This window comes from Ranitomeya imitator, chromosome 2 (assembly GCF_032444005.1).
Source record: "Ranitomeya imitator isolate aRanImi1 chromosome 2, aRanImi1.pri, whole genome shotgun sequence".
In the NCBI taxonomy this organism is placed as follows: domain Eukaryota; kingdom Metazoa; phylum Chordata; class Amphibia; order Anura; family Dendrobatidae; genus Ranitomeya; species Ranitomeya imitator.
In genome coordinates, this window is record NC_091283.1 from 726,956,758 (window position 1) to 726,976,667 (window position 19,910).

Here is a 19,910-nt window from a genome sequence, read left to right on the forward strand (position 1 = left end):
TTCCTGAGGGAATTCATGAGGTCCTGTTGGGAATACCTTGGCTGCGGTACCACTCTTCTCATATCGAGTGGTCCTCAGGCAGAATTCTGGGATGGGGTGAATCTTGTGGGGGTAGGTGTCAGAGGGAGTGCGTTCAGGTTGCTACTACAGAGGTACCCACAGATTTATCCTCTCTCCCCAAGCAATATTGGTCTTATGCAGACGTGTTCTCCAAAAAGGCGGCGGAGACCCTTCCGCCCCATCGCCCCTATGACTGTCCTATTGATCTCTTGCCTTGTGCTGAGCCTCCCCGGGGTCGAGTTTATCCGTTATCTCTCCCAGAGATGGAGGCAATGTCACAGTACATCCAGGAAAATCTGGCAAGAGGATTCATTAGGAAGTCAGTGTCACCTGCTGGGGTAGGGTTCTTCTTCATGCAGAAGAAGAATGGGGAATTGCGTCCATGCATAGACTACAGGGGTCTTAACGCCATCACCGTTAAGAATAAGTATCCTTTGCCCTTGATATCTGAGCTCTTTGATAGGCTTCGGGGAGCAGAGCAAATGCTCACTTGCTTTGAGCGCTAACCGCATGCCAACCCATTGCAATCTGCGGTCATGTGACACGGGCACCGATGGGAGGATGTTATGATGTGCTTTCTGCGTGTGCATGTTAAATGCTGCCGTCAGTTTGACAGCAGCATTTAACATGTTAACAGCAGATAGATCATGATTCCATCCGCGGCTGTTAAGGGCACATGACAGCTGATCGAATCAGCTGTCATGTGCCTGAAAAGGTATGGGCTCACCGCCGGAGCCCGCACCAAACAAGGGGAGGCATCCAATGTTTCAATGTTTGATATATCCGTCATTGGACGTTAAGAGGTTAAAGTACAACTCGCCCAGCATTAAACAAACTCCTCCAAGGGAGTTCAAAATCTGATCTTCAATTTCCCTAAATAGCAAACAGGCAGTATATATTGTGACTATTAGTGTAAAATTATCAGATAGCCTTGGGCTTGTAAGGCCTATTAGGTGTTTGTACATAGTAGACCATTGAACATATTTGTGGCCATTTTTGCTATAGTAACCTCCTGTCACTTAACATTTGTGCCACAGAATTGCAAATGGGGTAATAGAGTATTACAGTAGTGTAGGATATTTAATCATAGAATACAGCTGAAACCCATAGGTACAAGAGAACCCCATAGCTACCATGCTGTACCATCAGAGGGCATATAAGAAATGAGTTCATGGTATTGTTTGCTTCTGAAATACAGTGCAACCACAATTTCCATTATTCAATATTTCATTTCCATTATCAATATATTTCTGATATTCTTAAACCTACTCTTTCATTTAGTTATTACGAGGGTTGAGCGAAACGGATCGGACAAATTCAAAAATCGCATACTTTTGGCAAAGTCGGGTTTCATGAAACACTGGCCTGAGTTTTGGTTCAGTCTCAACCCCAAAAAAGTGAGATTCAAATTCTCACAAATTGGATATACTTCAGTCCTGTTAGTTTGTCGTATGTCAGCCAGCCACTTTCTGACACTTAGATTGTGTTGTTACACTGGGCCTGAGTTTTGGTTCAGTCTCCCCCACAAAAAAGGGAGATTTAAATTCTCAACTACCTTGTTTTACAGTACCATATAACAGTTGTTATTTTGGTTAGATTTTCCAAAAAATGAGGAAGTCTGGTGGAAGAGCCCGTGGGATGGGGTTGCCAGCTGGTACTGATGGTGGTGGGGGTGCATCTGCTGGTGGTAGTGGCAAAAGCACAATAGCACCTTAGGGTACCGTCACACTGAAACGACGCTGCAGCGATACGACAACGATGTCGATCGCTGCAGCATCGCTGTTTGGTCGCTGGAGAGCTGTCACACAGACCACTCTCCAGCGACCAACGATCCTGAAGTCCCCTGGTAACCAGGGTAAACATCGGGGTTACTAAGCGCAGGGCCGCGCTTAGTAACCCGATGTTTACCCTGGTTACCAGCGTAAATGTAAAAAAAACAAACACTACATACTTACATTCTGTGTCTGTCCTCCGGCGCTGTGCTTTCCTCTGAACTGTCAGCTCCGGTCAGCCGTAAAGCAGAGCGGTGACGTCACCGCTGTGCTTTCTGGCTGGCCGGCGCTGACACAGGATGCAGGAGGAGTGCAGAGAAGCAGAGCGCCGGGGACAGACAGCTGAAGGTAAGTATGTAATGTTTGTTTTTTTTACGTTTACGCTGGTAACCAGGGTAAACATCGGGTTACTAAGCGCGGCCCTGCGCTTAGTAACCCGATGTTTACCCTGGTTACCAGTGAAGACATCGCTGAATCGGTGTCACACACGCCGATTCAGCGATGTCAGCGGGAGATCCAGCGACGAAAGAAAGTTTCAAACGATCTGCTACGACGTACGATTCTCAGCGGGGTCCCTGATCACAGTAGCATGTCAGACACAGCGAGATCGTAACGATGTCGCTGGAACGTCACGGATCGTGCCGTGCTAGCGATCAAAGTGCCACTGTGTGACGGTACCCTAAGGCTTGAGGTGTTGAGCCAGCGTCATCGTCTGGCAACACAAGGCCTCAAAGGCTCCCTTATCTGGGAGTAGGAAAACAGCTTTTAATGCCGGAGCAGCAGGAAAAAGTTTTGGCTTTCCTTGCTGACTCAGCCCCTAGCTCTTTCGCCTCCTCTTCAGAAAGTTCCAAATATAAAAGCAGCGAGTCGTCAGTGGATGCTCCTGGGCAGGAACAAGAAGTTTCCTTGTGTCCTTCACCCAAACCAAAAGTGAAGGATGCGTCAGGCGACACTACAGGTTACTCCATGGAGCTCTTTACACATACCGTGCCTGGTTTAGAGAGGGAAATTGTTAACTGCCCATTACAAGATGAATCGGACATGGAGTGCACTGATGCACAGCCACAGCTAAATTATTATGCTGTTCCATTGACTCAGATCACTACATTGCCCTCGCAGTGTTCTGAACCAGAATCTTACCCTGCTGAGACTATGGTGCCCCGTCCCGAATGCTATAGCACCTTACACAGTGACACAGAGGAAGGTTCACATGATATTGAAGAGGAGGTGATAGATGACCCATTTGTTGACCCAGATTGGCAGCCATTGCGGGAAGAGGGTGCCGCTGCCAGTAGCTGAGAAGCGGAGGAGGATGGTCCGCAGCAGCCATATACATCGCAACGGCTGTCATCTGGCAGGCCCGTATCAGGCCAAAACAAAAACAGTTTTAAGACAGCGTGGCCATCCGGTAAAAGTAGCACAGTGTGCAATGCCTGAAAAGGTATTCCATAGTAGCTAGAGTGTAGTGTGGCATTTTTTTAACCAAGATCCGAATGATCAGTCAAAAGTTATCTGTAAGAAATGCTCAAAGACCTTTAGCAGAGGGAAGAATATTCAAAATTCAAATACAACGTGCATGCTTAGACATTTAGCCAGCATGCACTTGCAAGCCTGGACTAACTACCAAACGTCCCGTACCATTGCTGCAACTTCTCAGAATGAAGGTAGTCAGCAACGCTACATTGCTTCTCTCACTGTAAGCCCACCGGTTAGGACACCACCAGCAGCAAATGTCGAGGTATCGTCGCAAGGCCAAAGCAGTCAGGGAATCACAGGGTTACTGGTAGGAAACACTCTATGTAGGCCAACATCAAGAAGACCATCCCCAACCCTCTCTCAATCTGCCATGTCCAACACCACCACTGCTAGTTCCACCATATGCAGCTTTCCAGTCCAGCTCACCCTTCAAGAGACTGGTGGCGTTGCAAGGTCAGGTACAGGGTTTTTGCGAGACACTACTGATGTTGATTTGCAAGAAAGAGCTCCTCAAACCAGCACAAGCAGTGAATTGATACCAGGAACATTGGCCTACATGGCTGAGTATGCCTTGCGTATCCTAAAAAGGGACCCCTGCATTATCAAAATGATGACCGATGACGATTACTGGTTTAAAGGAAAATTACAAAATATCATGCCACATGAGAACCTTGAGCAAATATTGGCTACCAAACCAGCAATTCTTGTAGACAGTTTGGTTCAGGCATTCCCAGCACACAGCGGCGGTGATGGTTCTCACACGAGCCATAGGGGGCAACATGGCAGAGGTGTTAGAGGTGCACAAATCTAAAGTGGGGTTTTATGACCAGTTTGTGGAGTGATTTTGCAATGACGGCTGACACGACAGGTCAGCATCAATTCAAAGTGACAGGGGACATAATTTGTCCAGTATGGTTATGAACTACTTTTCCTCCCTTATCGATGTTCTCCCTCACAGGTCATTCCCATTTGATTACTGGGCATCTAAAATAGACACCTGGCCTGAATTGGCAGAATATGCATTACAGGAGCTCGCTTGCCCTGCTGTTAGTGTGCTATCAGAAAGAGTCTTCAGTGCTGCCGGTTCAATACTGACCGAAAAAAGGACACATCTGCATACCCAGAATGTTGATGATCTAACCTTCATTAAAATGAACCAATCATGGATTTCAAATTATTTTGGTCCACCTTCCCCTGCTGACATGTAGCTTGCCGGAAAAATGTCTTGCTTTTGGCCTCCTCTTACTGACTTCTCCAATTCCTCCACTTGCAGCTGCTGAATGTCCACCATAGGCCTTTTTTATACCTCCCTAAATGGGCTGACTCCCCCCACAGTGCCGTGGTCACCACCTGGCGCAAGAACCCGTGCGAGTGCCGTTTGCCTGGACAGGTGGGTGGGCCCACTCATGAGTGACGTCATTGGCACAGGGTCACTCATAGTACGATGAAGTGTCTCTGATGGTGGTGGTGCACAACCAACGTCAGACACACCGTTGTCATATGAGGGGACGTGTGCCAGTACCGCCGCCCATGATAGAGTGTTCCCCCCAGCTCGAACAGTGCTCTACCACTTGCAAAACTTACCTCTCCCTGCTCCACCACTGTGTAGTCTGTGCTGTTAAATCCTTCAATGGCACTGCCAATACAAATTTGTTGAAATGTTAGATGATAGTTAAAATATACATGGGCCCTGGCCTCCATTTAGACCAGTTAATAATTTGCGCCTACTACCACTGTCTGCTACCCAGCAGAGGAGCCCACCCCTGTACCTAGCTATGCCACCTGTTTAATCCTGTTACCAATTTTTAACTGCATTTAGCCTACTTTATTATTTGGGCCTACTAACTGTGTCTGCCACTCATTACAGTTGTCCTCCACTGAACAAAGCAATGCTGCCTGTTTAGTCCTGTTACCAATTTTGAACTGCATTTAGCCTACTTTATTATTTGGGCCTATATCTGTGTTTCCTCCTCATCCTGCCCATTTCCCAGCCACTGCTAGATGAGTCTGCTAGTACATTGATGAGACCACTACATTCCCCTTGCACTCTGCACAGCCAGAATCTGACCCTGCTGAAAGTCAGGTTCCCCTTACTGCATACCATACCACCTTACACGGGGACAAAGAGGAAGGTGCAGATGAAAGTGCAGGTTCCTTCATCAGGTGGGGGGCATACTCATTGGCGACGTCACTGGCACAGGGCCCCTCATAGTACGCAAAAGTGTCTCTGCCAGTAGGAGACGCCACCCGCCGTCAAACACACCGCCGTACAATGAAGGGCCCTGTGCCGGTGCCAACGAGTGCCCCCCCTGCTTGCTCAGGATCACAGCACTTGCAAAGTTGAAATACTTACATCTCCCTGCTCCAACGCCGTGATGTATTCCGCGTTTCCTGGGCCCACGAAAATCTTGAGATAGCCCTACCCCTCCACAACTTTAGCCAAAGGACCCCCAGTTTTCAATGCCTAACTGTTATTATAAAGTAAATTAAGGTTGACAAGCTTAAGTAATAGGAATTGATGTTTTTGGCATTAAAATGGGCACTGTAGGTATTTTCCTGTTCTCCACTCACTGACGACTTTGATTCCCTATTGACTTGCATTGAGTTTCGTGTTTCAGTCGGCCCCCGACTTTTCGCAATAATCGGCAGATTTCACCCGACCCGACTTTTGACAAAGTCAGGTTTCGAAAAACCCGACTCAATCCGAAAAAAGTTAAAGTTGCTCCACTCTAGTTATTACAAATGTTGATTAGTGTTGAGCATTCCGATACCGCAAGTATCGGGTATCGGCCGATAGTTGCGGTATCGGAATTCCGATACCGAATTCCGATACTTCTCGCGTATCGGATACCGGAATCGGAAGTTCCCAGAATTCAAACTGAACACAGCAGCCAATGAGGAATGATTGGAAGTGTGGGCACATCCTGTTTACCATGGTGGGCATGTAAGTACTGGCAAGGCTGTGATTGGCTGCTGAAATGATGTCACTCTGCACTATAAAAAACGCTGCCGCCATTTTGCGCTCACTCTGCTGTGATTTCAGTTAGGGACAGGACGCTGTGTTCTAACTGAGGGCCAGTTGAGATAGCTAATTGCTTTATTTTCCTTTCCCAAGGCTAATTTAGCAAAACGCTGTGTGTTCTTCACTGTTCACCTTGCTCTTGCCTTGCAGCGCTGTTTTAACAGCGTTCTGCAAGGTCTCTGTGTGTGTGTGTGTGCAGCTCACTCTGTAGTCTGTCTGCAGCCATATACCCGGTTGTATTCAGCTCAGGGGGGGTTCACACTGCCTCACACAGTTGTCCTTTTTTGCTCATAGTGCAGCCTGCTGCACATTTTTTCTCAAATTTCCTATTAGTGTTTTTCCACCCGTCTCCAGCTAAATTGTGGAAAAACACTACATAGGATAACCTAGAGGGGGGTTTTTGGGCCTTGCAGCGCCGTTTACGGCTGTCTGCACAGTCTCCGTGTGAGCACAGCTCGCCCTGTAGTCTGTGTGCAGCCATAGCCGGTTGGATTCAGCTCAGGGTTCGTTACTGCCTCATACCTTGAAAAAAAATTTCCTTTTTTTCAAATAGTGCAGCCTGTTTTAAATTTTTTTAAAAAATTTCCTATTAGTGTTTTTCCACCCGTCTCCAGCTAAATTGTGGAAAAACACTACATAGGATAACCTAGAGTGGGTTTTTTGGGCCTTGCAGCGCCGTTTACGGCTGTCTGCACGGTCTCTGTGTGAGCGCAGCTCGCCCTGTAGTCTGTGTGCAGCCATAGCCGGTTGGATTCAGCTCAGGGTGCGTTACTGCCTCATACCTTGAAAAAAAAATTCCTTTTTTTCAAATAGTGCAGCCTGTTTAAAATTTTTTTTAAAAATTTCCTATTAGTGTTTTTCCACCCGTCTCCAGCTAAATTGTGGAAAAACACTACATAGGATAACCTAGAGGGGTTTTTTTGGGCCTTGCAGCGCCGTTTACGGCTGTCTGCACGGTCTCTGTGTGAGCGCAGCTCGCCCTGTAGTCTGTGTGCAGCCATAGCCGGTTGGATTCAGCTCAGGGTGCGTTACTGCCTCATACCTTGAAAAAAAATTTCCTTTTTTTCAAATATTGCAGCCTGTTTAAAATTTAAAAAAAAAATTTCCTATTAGTGTCTTTCCACCCATCTCCAGCGAAATAGTGGAAAAACACTACATAGGATAACCTAGAGGAGGGTTTTTGGGCCTTGCAGCGCCGTTTACGGCTGTCTGCACGGTCCCCGTGTGAGTTAAACTTGCTCTGTAGTCCGATCTGCAGAAAAAAAAAAGGAAAGTTCACCAAACACAACTTAACACTTGTGTAGGCCACATTTGAAAAATAATAAAGTTTAGTCCATACTTTACAACATTAGTGTTTCTTACACCTGTTAGGAGGAGCATTTCAGGAATAAGCACACTAAGGCCTTAGTACTTTTCTGCTTATCTTTATCTGTCAACCAAGATGAAGAGGGCAGGGAGTAAGGCACGTGGGCGTGGGCGCGGAGCAGGGAGAGGAGCAGGGAGAGGACGTGGTGATTCTTTGCCTGCTGCGGGCACCGGTGACTCGTCGTCACTCAGTTTCAGCAGGGAACAGTCCTTCATGCGCAGCTTTGTCGGAGAGCGCCGTGCACCGCTGCTGCGTGAAGACCAAATTGAAGCCGTTGTCGGGTGGATGGCAGCTAACGCCTCGGCATCGACTTCAGTTAGTGCCACATCCTCTCAGGCACAGAGCACTGGAGAGCAGCCATCTGTCTCTTCACCACCTGCCAAATTGGCCAGGCAGTCAGAGAGCCCAGGACAGGAGCCGTCTCTACTTCTGTTCTCTGAATCTCTTGGCTTGGAAACAGGGGGCCAGCCAAGCAGCATTGGAGAAATGGAAGAAGAGGCAGTGTGCAGTGATGCCCAACAGCTTTGTCTCTCTGACTCTGAAGAGGCGGGTGGGCCAGTGCCTCCGGTGACCACAGCGCAGTACGCATCTGATGATGAAACTCAGGTGCCACTTTCTGGTGCGTACTGTGCTGCCGAGACTACCCAGGAGGAGCAGTTGGTGGCAGAGGGTAGTGGAGATGATGAGGTCGTTGACCCATCGTGGAGTGAGGAACAGGAAGGTGGTGGGAGCAGCTCTGAGGAAGAGATTCCCCTTACGGGCCAAAGAGGGAGAGGGAGGGGGAAGACTGCGGAGCCTGTAGCCTCCACTTTGGCACCCGTTAGGAGCCTGTCTCTTTCCAAAGCCAAAAAGGGCGCTCCCAAGACTTGCAGTGCCTGGTCCTTTTTTGACACAGTTGCAGATGACATTTGTTTTGTCAAATGCAAGCTGTGTCATCAGAAAGTAAAAAGAGGGAAAAATGTCAGCAACCTCAATACCACAAATATGTGGAAACATGTGCGGACCAGGCACGCGGTGGAGTTACAGAAACACACTGAAGATGTAGGCCAACTAACAGCGGCAGCTACCACCTCTTCAGCTCGTGTTGCCTCTTCCTCCAGCTCACGCACAGCTGGTTTGGCTTCCTCCCAGGATCGCCATGGAAGAACCTCTGGCACTGTTGTCCAGAGACCTTGTGTAATTCCACCCACAGCACCACCTTCCCAGTCATCCTCACACTCCCAGTCTACTCTACAGCCATCGGTAGTACAGGCATGGGAGAAAAGGCGGGCATTCTCGGCCAGCCACCCCCGAGCACAGGCTCTGAATGCAGGCATTGCCAAACTGTTGTCCCTGGAAATGCTCTCATTCAGGCTGGTGGAGACTGACAACTTCCGTGACTTGATGGCATTGGCAGTCCCACAGTACAAGGTGCCCAGCCGCTTTTACTTCAGCAGGCAAGCTGTCCCTGCCCTGCACAGGCATGTTGAGGGAAACATAAAACATGCGCTACTGAACGCCGTCAGTAGCAAGGTCCACCTCACCACCGATGCGTGGACCAGTCAGCATGGACAGGGGCGATACGTTCCCTCACTGCCCATTGGGTTAATGTTGTTGAGCCAGGTACAGATCGTGCGAGTGGCGCAGGACGTGTCCTGCCCACTCCAAGGATTGCAGGAATCCAGTCTGTACGCATTGACTCCTCCTCTTACACAAGTTCCTCAGAATCATCTCTGCAGGAGCCCTCACAGTCCACCTCCACATGGACCAGTGAACGTTTACCTATGACCGACATGAGCACAGCCTTGGCCAAACGTCAGCAGGCCGTCTTGAAACTAGTTTCATTGGGGAATCGAAGCCACACAGCGCAGGAGCTCTGGAATGCCATCAAGCAGGAGAGCGATGTGTGGTTACTGCCAGCGAATCTCCAGCCAGGCATGGTAGTGTGTGACAATGGCCGAAATCTGGTGGCAGCTTTGGCCCTTGGCAACCTCACTCACATCCCATGTCTGGCACATGTGCTCAATTTGGTTGTGCAGAGTTTTCTGAGGGACTATCCGGATCTTGATGCCCTGCTGCACAAGGTCCGCCTAGAGTGTGCTCACTTGCGGCGTTCCAGCTTGGCAAGATCCCGCATTGCTGCTCTGCAGCGCCGATTCCGCCTTCCGGAACACCGCATCATATGTGACCTACCTACCTGGTGGAATTCCACGTTACATATGTTGGAGCGGTTGTTTGAGCAGCAGCAAGCAGTTATGGAGTACCACGACACACTGGTGAATTCCATCATCTTCTCCAGTCGAACTGAGAGGAGTGCTGCTAGTGCTTTACAAAGCAGCTCAGTGCGTCGAGGCAGTGGGGGAGGCTCTGCCCAAAGAGGGAGCAGAAGCAGTGCCTCTGCCCAAGGCAAGCCCAGTATGGCACAACTCTGGCACACTTTTGTGTGCCCGCCCCAAATGTCTACACCATCACTGGCGGCTCCAGTCAACAGGAGGCAACGGTTCCGTCAGATGGTGACAGACTACATGGCTTGCCCTCTTACTGTACTCCCAGACGGCTCTTCCCCGTTCAAGTTTTGGGTCTCCAAGCTGGATACATGGCCAGAGCTAAGCCAGTATGCATTGGAGGTGCTGGCTTGCCCTGCGGCTAGTGTCTTATCGGAACGTGTCTTTAGTGCCGCAGGTGGTGTACTAACAGACCTTCGCATGCGACTATCCTCCGATAACATTGACCGGCTTACTTTCCTGAAAATGAACCAGGCCTGGATCTCGCAGGAATTTGCCACTCCTCTGCCTGATTAAGTAATTGGGTGTCATCCAGGTCTCTGTTATGAAAGGCAATTCAGTACTACAATGGACATAGCGGTCAGAGCACATACAGTGATCTGACAATAACCCAAAATCATAGAACGAGCTCTGAGACGTGGGAACTCTGCAGACCGCAATCCCTAATCCTCTCCAAACAACACTAGAGGCAGCCGTGGATTGCGCCTAACTCTGCCTATGCAACTCGGCACAGCCTGAGAAACTAACTAGCCTGAAGATAGAAAATAAGCCTACCTTGCCTCAGAGAAATACCCCAAAGGAAAAGGCAGCCCCCCACATATAATGAATGTGAGTTAAGATGAAAAGACAAACGTAGAGATGAAATAGATTCAGCAAAGTGAGGCCCGACTTTCTTAACAGATCGAGGATAGAAAAGGTAACTTTGCGGTCTACACAAAACCCTAAAGAAAACCACGCAAAGGGGGCAAAAAGACCCTCCGTACCGAACTAACGGCACGGAGGTACACCCTTTGCGTCCCAGAGCTTCCAGCAACAAATTAGACAAGCTGGACAGAAAAAATAGCAAACAAATAGCAAAGAAGAACTTAGCTATGCAGAGCAGCAGGCCACAGGAATGATCCAGGGAAAAGCAAGTCCAACACTGGAACATTGACAGGAAGCCAGGATCAAAGCATTAGGTGGAGTTAAGTAGAGAAGCACCTAACGACCTCACCAGATCACCTGAGGGAGGAAACTCAGAAGCCGCAGTACCACTTCCCTCCACCAACAGAAGCTCACAGAGAGAATCAGCCGAAGTACCACTTGTGACCACAGGAGGGAGCTCTGCCACAGAATTCACAACAGTACCCCCCCCTTGAGGAGGGGTCACCGAACCCTCACCAGAGCCCCCAGGCCGACCAGGATGAGCCACATGAAAGGCACGAACAAGATCGGGAGCATGGACATCAGAGGCAAAAACCCAGGAATTATCTTCCTGAGCATAACCCTTCCACTTAACCAAATACTGGAGTTTCCGTCTTGAAACACGAGAATCCAAAATCTTCTCCACAATATACTCCAACTCCCCCTCCACCAAAACCGGGGCAGGAGGATCAACAGATGGAACCATAGGTGCCACGTATCTCCGCAACAATGACCTATGGAATACGTTATGTATGGAAAAAGAATCTGGAAGGGTCAGACGAAAAGACACAGGATTAAGAACCTCAGAAATCCTATACGGACCAATGAAACGAGGTTTAAACTTAGGAGAGGAAACCTTCATAGGAATATGACGAGAAGATACCCAAACCAGATCCCCAACACAAAGTCGGGGACCCACACGGCATCTGCGATTAGCGAAACGTTGAGCCTTCTCCTGGGACAAGGTCAAATTGTCCACTACATGAGTCCAAATCTGCTGCAACCTGTCCACCACAGTATCCACACCAGGACAGTCCGAAGACTCAACCTGTCCTGAAGAGAAACGAGGATGGAACCCAGAATTGCAGAAAAATGGCGAAACCAAGGTAGCCGAGCTGGCCCGATTATTAAGGGCGAACTCAGCCAAAGGCAAAAAGGACACCCAGTCATCCTGAACGACAGAAACAAAGCATCTCAGATATGTTTCCAAGGTCTGATTGGTTCGTTCGGTCTGGCCATTAGTCTGAGGATGGAAAGCCGAGGAAAAAGACAAGTCAATGCCCATCCTACCACAAAAGGCTCGCCAAAACCTCGAAACAAACTGAGAACCTCTGTCAGAAACGATATTCTCTGGAATGCCATGTAAACGAACCACATGCTGGAAGAACAATGGCACCAAATCAGAGGAGGAAGGTAATTTAGACAAGGGTACCAAATGGACCATCTTAGAAAAGCGATCACAGACCACCCAAATGACTGACATCTTTTGAGAAACGGGAAGATCAGAAATAAAATCCATAGAGATATGTGTCCAAGGCCTCTTCGGGACCGGCAAGGGCAAAAGCAACCCACTGGCACGAGAACAGCAGGGCTTAGCCCGAGCACAAATCCCACAGGACTGCACAAAAACACGCACATCCCGCGACAGAGACGGCCACCAAAAGGATCTAGCCACCAACTCTCTGGTACCAAAGATTCCAGGATGACCAGCCAACACCGAACAATGAACCTCAGAGATAACTTTATTGGTCCACCTATCAGGGACAAACAGTCTCTCCGCTGGACAACGATCAGGTTTATTAGCCTGAAATTTTTGAAGCACCCGCCGCAAATCAGGGGAGATGGCAGACACAATTACTCCTTCCTTGAGGATACCCGCCGGCTCAGACAAACCCGGAGAGTCGGGCACAAAACTCCTAGACAGAGCATCCGCCTTCACATTTTTAGAGCCCGGAAGGTACGAAATCACAAAGTCAAAACAGGCAAAAAACAGCGACCAACGAGCCTGTCTAGGATTCAACCGCTTAGCAGACTCAAGATAAGTCAAGTTCTTATGATCAGTCAATACCACCACGCGATGCTTAGCTCCTTCAAGCCAATGATGCCACTCCTCGAATGCCCACTTCATGGCCAGCAACTCTCGGTTGCCCACATCATAATTTCGCTCAGCAGGCGAAAACTTCCTGGAAAAAAAAGCGCATGGTTTCATCACTGAGCAATCAGAGCCTCTCTGCGACAAAACAGCCCCTGCTCCAATCTCAGAAGCATCAACCTCGACCTGGAACGGAAGAGAAACATCTGGTTGACACAACACAGGGGCAGAAGAAAAACGACGCTTCAAGTCTTGAAAAGCTTCCACAGCAGCAGAAGACCAATTGACCAAATCAGCACCCTTCTTGGTCAAATCGGTCAATGGTTTGGCAATACTAGAAAAATTGCAGATGAAGCGACGATAAAAATTAGCAAAGCCCAGGAACTTTTGCAGACTTTTCAGAGATGTCGGCTGAGTCCAATCATGGATGGCTTGGACCTTAACAGGATCCATCTCGATAGTAGAAGGGGAAAAGATGAACCCCAAAAATGAAACCTTCTGCACACCAAAGAGACACTTTGATCCCTTCACAAACAAAGAATTAGCCCGCAGGACCTGAAAAACTGTTCTGACCTGCTTCACATGAGACTCCCAATCATCCGAGAAGATCAAAATGTCATCCAAGTACACAATCAGGAATTTATCCAGGTACTCTCGGAAGATGTCATGCATAAAGGACTGAAACACTGATGGAGCATTGGCAAGTCCGAATGGCATCACTAGATACTCAAAATGACCCTCGGGCGTATTAAATGCAGTTTTCCATTCATCTCCTCGCCTGATTTGCACCAGATTATACGCACCACGAAGATCTATCTTGGTGAACCAACTAGCCCCCTTAATCCGAGCAAACAAATCAGATAACAATGGCAAGGGGTACTGAAATTTAACCGTGATCTTATTTAGAAGGCGGTAATCTATACAAGGTCTCAGCGAACCATCCTTCTTGGCTACAAAAAAGAACCCTGCTCCTAATGGTGACGATGACGGGCGAATATGCCCCTTCTCCAGGGATTCCTTCACATAACTGCGCATAGCGGCGTGCTCAGGCACGGATAAATTAAACAGTTGACCTTTTGGGAATTTACTACAAGGAATCAAATTGATAGCACAATCACAATCCCTATGCGAAGGTAGGGCATCGGACTTGGGCTCATCAAATACATCCCGGTAATCAGACAAGAACTCTGGAACCTCAGAAGGGGTGGATGACGAAATTGACAGAAATGGAACATCACCATGTACCCCCTGACAACCCCAGCTGGACACCGACATGGATTTCCAATCTAATACTGGATTATGGGCTTGTAGCCATGGCAACCCCAACACGACCACATCATGCAGATTATGCAACACCAGAAAGCGAATAACCTCCTGATGTGCAGGAGCCATGCACATGGTCAGCTGGGTCCAGTATTGAGGCTTATTCTTGGCCAAAGGCGTGGCATCAATTCCTCTCAATGGAATAGGACACTGCAAGGGCTCTAAGAGAAACCCACAACGCTTAGCATACTCCAAGTCCATGAAATTCAGGGCAGCGCCTGAATCCACAAATGCCATGACAGAATACGATGACAAAGAGCAGATCAAGGTAACGGACAGAAGAAATTTTGACTGTACCGTACCAATGGTGGCAGACCTAGCGAACCGCTTAGTGCGCTTAGGACAATCAGAGATAGCATAAGTGGAATCACCACAGTAGAAACACAGCCCATTCAGACGTCTGTGTTCTTGCCGTTTAACTCTGGTCAAAGTCCTATCGCACTGCATAGGCTCAGGTTTAAGCTCAGGTAATACCGCCAAATGGTGCACAGATTTACGCTCACGCAAGCGTCGACCGATCTGAATGGCCAAAGACATAGACTCATTCAAACCAGCAGGCATAGGAAATCCCACCATGACATCCTTAAGGGCTTCAGAGAGACCCTTTCTGAACATAGCTGCCAGCGCAGATTCATTCCATTGAGTGAGCACGGACCACTTTCTAAATTTCTGACAATATACCTCTATCTCATCCTGACCCTGACAAAGAGCCAGCAAATTTTTCTCTGCCTGATCCACTGAATTAGGTTCATCGTACAGCAATCCGAGCACCAGGAAAAACGCATCGATATTACTCAATGCAGGATCTCCTGGCGCAAGAGAAAATGCCCAGTCCTGAGGGTTGCCGCGCAAAAAAGAAATAACAATCAAAACCTGTTGAACTGGATCACCAGAGGAGCGAGGTTTCAAGGCCAGAAATAATTTACAATTATTTTTGAAACTCAGAAACTTAGTTCTATCTCCAAAAAACAAATCAGGAATAGGAATTCTTGGTTCCAACATAGCTTTCTGATCAATAGTGTCTTGAATCTTTTGTACTCTTGCCGAGAGCTGATCCACAAATGAAGAAAGACTTCTAATGTCCATCGCTACACCTGTGTACTGAGCCACCCAAATGTCTAGGGGGAAAAAAAGGCAAAACACAGTGCAAAGAAAAAAAAATGGTCTCAGAACTTCTTTTTTCCCTCTATTGAGAATCATTAGTACTTTGGGCTTCCTGTACTGTTATGAAAGGCAATTCAGTACTACAATGGACATAGCGGTCAGAGCACATACAGTGATCTGACAATAACCCAAAATCATAGAACGAGCTCTGAGACGTGGGAACTCTGCAGACCGCAATCCCTAATCCTCTCCAAACAACACTAGAGGCAGCCGTGGATTGCACCTAACTCTGCCTATGCAACTCGGCACAGCCTGAGAAACTAACTAGCCTGAAGATAGAAAATAAGCCTACCTTGCCTCAGAGAAATACCCCAAAGGAAAAGGCAGCCCCCCACATATAATGACTGTGAGTTAAGATGAAAAGACAAACGTAGAGATGAAATAGATTCAGCAAAGTGAGGCCCGACTTTCTTAACAGATCGAGGATAGAAAAGGTAACTTTGCGGTCTACACAAAACCCTAAAGAAAACCACGCAAAGGGGGCAAAAAGACCCTCCGTACCGAACTAACGGCACGGAGGTACACCCTTTGCGTCCCAGAGCTTCCAGCAACAAATTAGACAAGCTGGACAGAAAAAATAGCAAACAAATAGCAAAGAAGAACTTAGCTATGCAGAGCAGCAGGTCACAGGAATGATCCAGGGAAAAGCAAGTCCAACACTGGAACATTGACAGGAAGCCAGGATCAAAGCATTAGGTGGAGTTAAGTAGAGAAGCTCCTAGCGACCTCACCAGATCACCTGAGGGAGGAAACTCAGAAGCCGCAGTACCACTTCCCTCCACCAACAGAAGCTCAGAGAGAATCAGCCGAAGTATCACTTGTGACCACAGGAGGGAGCTCTGCCACAGAATTCACAACAGGTCTCCTGCTGTGTTCATCTTTCTACCACCTGAACTGCTATTCCTGGGCTCCAACACCGCCAGTTGCGGCTCAGAAGTGCAGGCTGCACAGTAAAAACATACGACCCAGTGTTATTGGGTTTCAGTAACGTCAGCTGATCCCCAGCTGTGTAGCCGGCAATGTGTCCTGCGACCGCTACGCTGGCACAACAACCTAAATGTAAGGGAACCTGTCCCCCCCCCGTCGTTTGTTACTGAAAGAGCCATCTTGTGCAGCAGTAATGCTGCACAAGGAAAAGGTAGCTCTTTTAGTTTAGCTCCTTAACACTTATAACTTAACTTATAACTTAACACTTATAAAATGTGTTCACTGATGCCATTATACCGTCCCGGAGCTGGGACTTTCCTTCGTAATGTGACGCAGCACAGCCGTCATTCCTACCCCCTTGGTGCCATGCGCTGCCTCCTCAGCATTGTTTTAAGCTGTCACAGAGCCTGCGCTGTTCTGTTATCCCTTGGCCATGCCCTATTTGCGCTGCCTGTCTTCTGACATAATTTGGTGTCAGGCTGTCAGTGCCTGTGCGGCCGCGCTGCCCGAGATCCCGCCTCGCAGTGTCTTCTGATTGAATCACACTGCGGGCCTGGGGTCCATGGGCATGCGCAGTGCATATCTTCCCCTCGGGCTCTCGCTCATCTCCCTCCGCCTTCTTTAGACTGTGCGCCGTCAGCTGATCCCTAATAGCATGCCACGGCTGTGACACCGCACAGTCTGAAGAAGAGGGAAGGAGGGGAGTGAGAGTCGAGGCTATGCACTGTGCATGCCCATGGATCCAAGGCCCGCAGTGGGATTACGTTAGACGACACTGCGAGGTGGGATCTGGAGCAGCGTGGACGCACAGGCACTGACAGCCTGACACCAAATTATGTCAGAAGACAGGCAGCGCTAATTGGGCATGGCCAAGGGATAACAGAACAGCGCAGGCTCCGTGACAGCTTAAAACAATGCTGAGGAGGCAGCGCACGGCACCAAGGGGATAGGAATGACAGCTGTGCTGTGTCCCATTACGAAGGAAATTCGCACCTCCGGGACGGTTTAACGGTATAAGGGGACACATTTTTAGTGTTTACTTCTGTGTTTGCAAGGAGCATAATTAAAAGAGCAACCTTTTCCTTTTGCATCCTTAGTGCTGCACAAGATGGCTCTTTCAGCTACAAACGTCTTGGGGGGGGGTTAAAGTTTCCCTTTCAACTTGCTCCAATCAGGCTTCAGCCTACACTCTGTTCCTCTGCTCCTCCTGCTGTCCCTGGGCTCTAACACCGCCAGTTGGTGCCTGGAAGTGCTGTCTGCACAGTCAACAGTCGCTCCTCTGTTATTGGGGTTCAGTAACGTCAGCTGATCCCCAGCTGTGTGTGCGGCAATACCTCCAATCTGCTCCTCCTGCTGTCCCTGGGCTCTAACACCGCCAGTTGGTGCCTGGAAGTGCTGTCTGCACAGTCAACAGTCGCTCCTCTGTTATTGGGGTTCAGTAACATCAGCTAATCCCCAGCTGTGTGTGCGGCAATACCTCCAATCTGCTCCTCCTGCTGTCCCTGGGCTCTAACACCGCCAGTTGATGCCTGGAAGTGCTGTCGGCACAGTCAACAGTCGCTCCTCTGTTATTGGGGTTCAGTAACGTCAGCTGATCCCCAGCTGTGTATCCGGCAACGTGTCATGCGACCGCCACGCTGGCACAACTAAAATGTAAGGGGACCTGTCCCCCAATCCTCCCCCTAGGCGTTTGTTACTGAAAGAGCCACCTTGTGCAGCACTAATACTGCACAATGAAAAGGGCGCTCTTGAAATTATGCTCCTTGCAAACGCTGAACTACACACTCATGTAATGTGTCCCCTCACACCGTCCAACCGTCCCGGAGGTGGGACTTTCCTTTGTAATGTGACGCAGCACAGCCGTCATTGCTACCCCCTTGGCACCGTGCGCTGCCTCCTTAGCGTTGTTTGATTCCGTCATGGACCCTGCGCTGTTATGTTATCCCTTGGCCATGCACAGTTTGCGCTGCCCGTCCTCTGACATCATTTGTTGTCGTCCTGGCTGCGCCTGTGCGTCCACGCTGCCCGAAATCCCACCTCGCAGTGTCGTCTAATGTGATCCCACAGTGGGCCTGGTATCCATGGCCATGCGCAGTGCATATACTAGCCTCTCACTCCCCTTCTTCACGCTTCTTCAGACTAGGCGGCGTCAGCTGATCCCTAATAGCATGCCACGGCCGTGACGCCGCACAGTCTGAAGAAGCAGGAAGGAGGTGAGTGAGAGGCGATGATATGCAGTGCGCATGCCCATGGATCCCTGGCCCGCAGTGGGATTACATTAGATGACACTGCGAGGTTGGATCTCGGGCAGCTTGGACGCACAGGCACTGCCAGCCTGACACCTAAATGATGTCAGAAGACAGGCACCGCTAACTGTGCATGGCCAAGGGATAACATTACAGCGCGGGCTCCGTAACAGAACCAAACAACGTTGAGGAGGTGGCGCACGGCACCAAGGGGGTTGGAATGACGGCTGTGCTGTGTCACATTACAAAGGAAAGTCCCACTTCCGGGACGGTTTGACGGTGTGAGGGGACACAGTATAAGAGTGTGTACTTCAGCGTTTGCAAGGAGCATAATTTTCGGAGCCACCATTTTCCATGTGCAGTATTACTGCTGTACAAGATGGCTCTTTCAGCAACAAATGCCTGGGGGGGGGGGAAAGGTTCCCTTTCAACTTGCTCCACTTGCAGGCTTCGGCCTACACTCTGCTCCTCTTTGATTCCCTGGGTTTCAACACTGTCAGTTGCCACCTGGAAGTGTTGTCTACACAGAAAAAACACTAGCTGATGTGTCAGTGGGGTTCAGCACCGCCAGCTGTTCCCCTGCTGTGTAGTCGGCAACGTGTCCAGCACAAGCCACGCTGGCACAACAGAACAAAAGCTGCCACCAGTGCAGGCTTCGGCCTACACTCTGCTCCTCTCCTCCTGCTGCTGCCCCTGGGCTCAAACACCGCTAGTTTTGGCCCGGAAGTGCTAGCTGCACAGAGAAAAACACCAGCCAATGTGTTAGTGGGGTTCAGCAACGCCAGCTGTTCCCCTGCTGTGTAGCTGGCAACGTGACCTGCAAACTCCACGCAGGCACATGAACTGAAATTAAAGGGACCCTGCCACCCACCCCAAGGTGTTTCTATGTATAACAGCTACCTTGTACAGCAGTAATGCTGCATTTGTACAAGGTGGCTGACTTTTTCTCCTTGCCAACGTGGAACTCAACACGTACAAAATGTGTCTCATTGAGTCCATTCCACTGTCCCTGAAGTGTGACTTTCCTTTCTAATGACACGCATCACCCCCCTTGGGAGCGCTGCCCATCTTCTGACATCATTGGTTGGCTGCCTGTGCCTGGGCGTCCGCCCTGCCCGACACAACTTCCCTCGTTGTCTCATATATTTAGGCTGCAAGGGTGTGATTGATGGGCATGTGCAGTGCATGTGTTCGCCTGTCTTAACTCATCTCCTTCCGCCTTCTTCAGACTGTGCGGCCTCATGGCCGTGGTAGGCGATAAGGGATCAGCTGAGGCCGCCCAGTCTGAAGCAGGT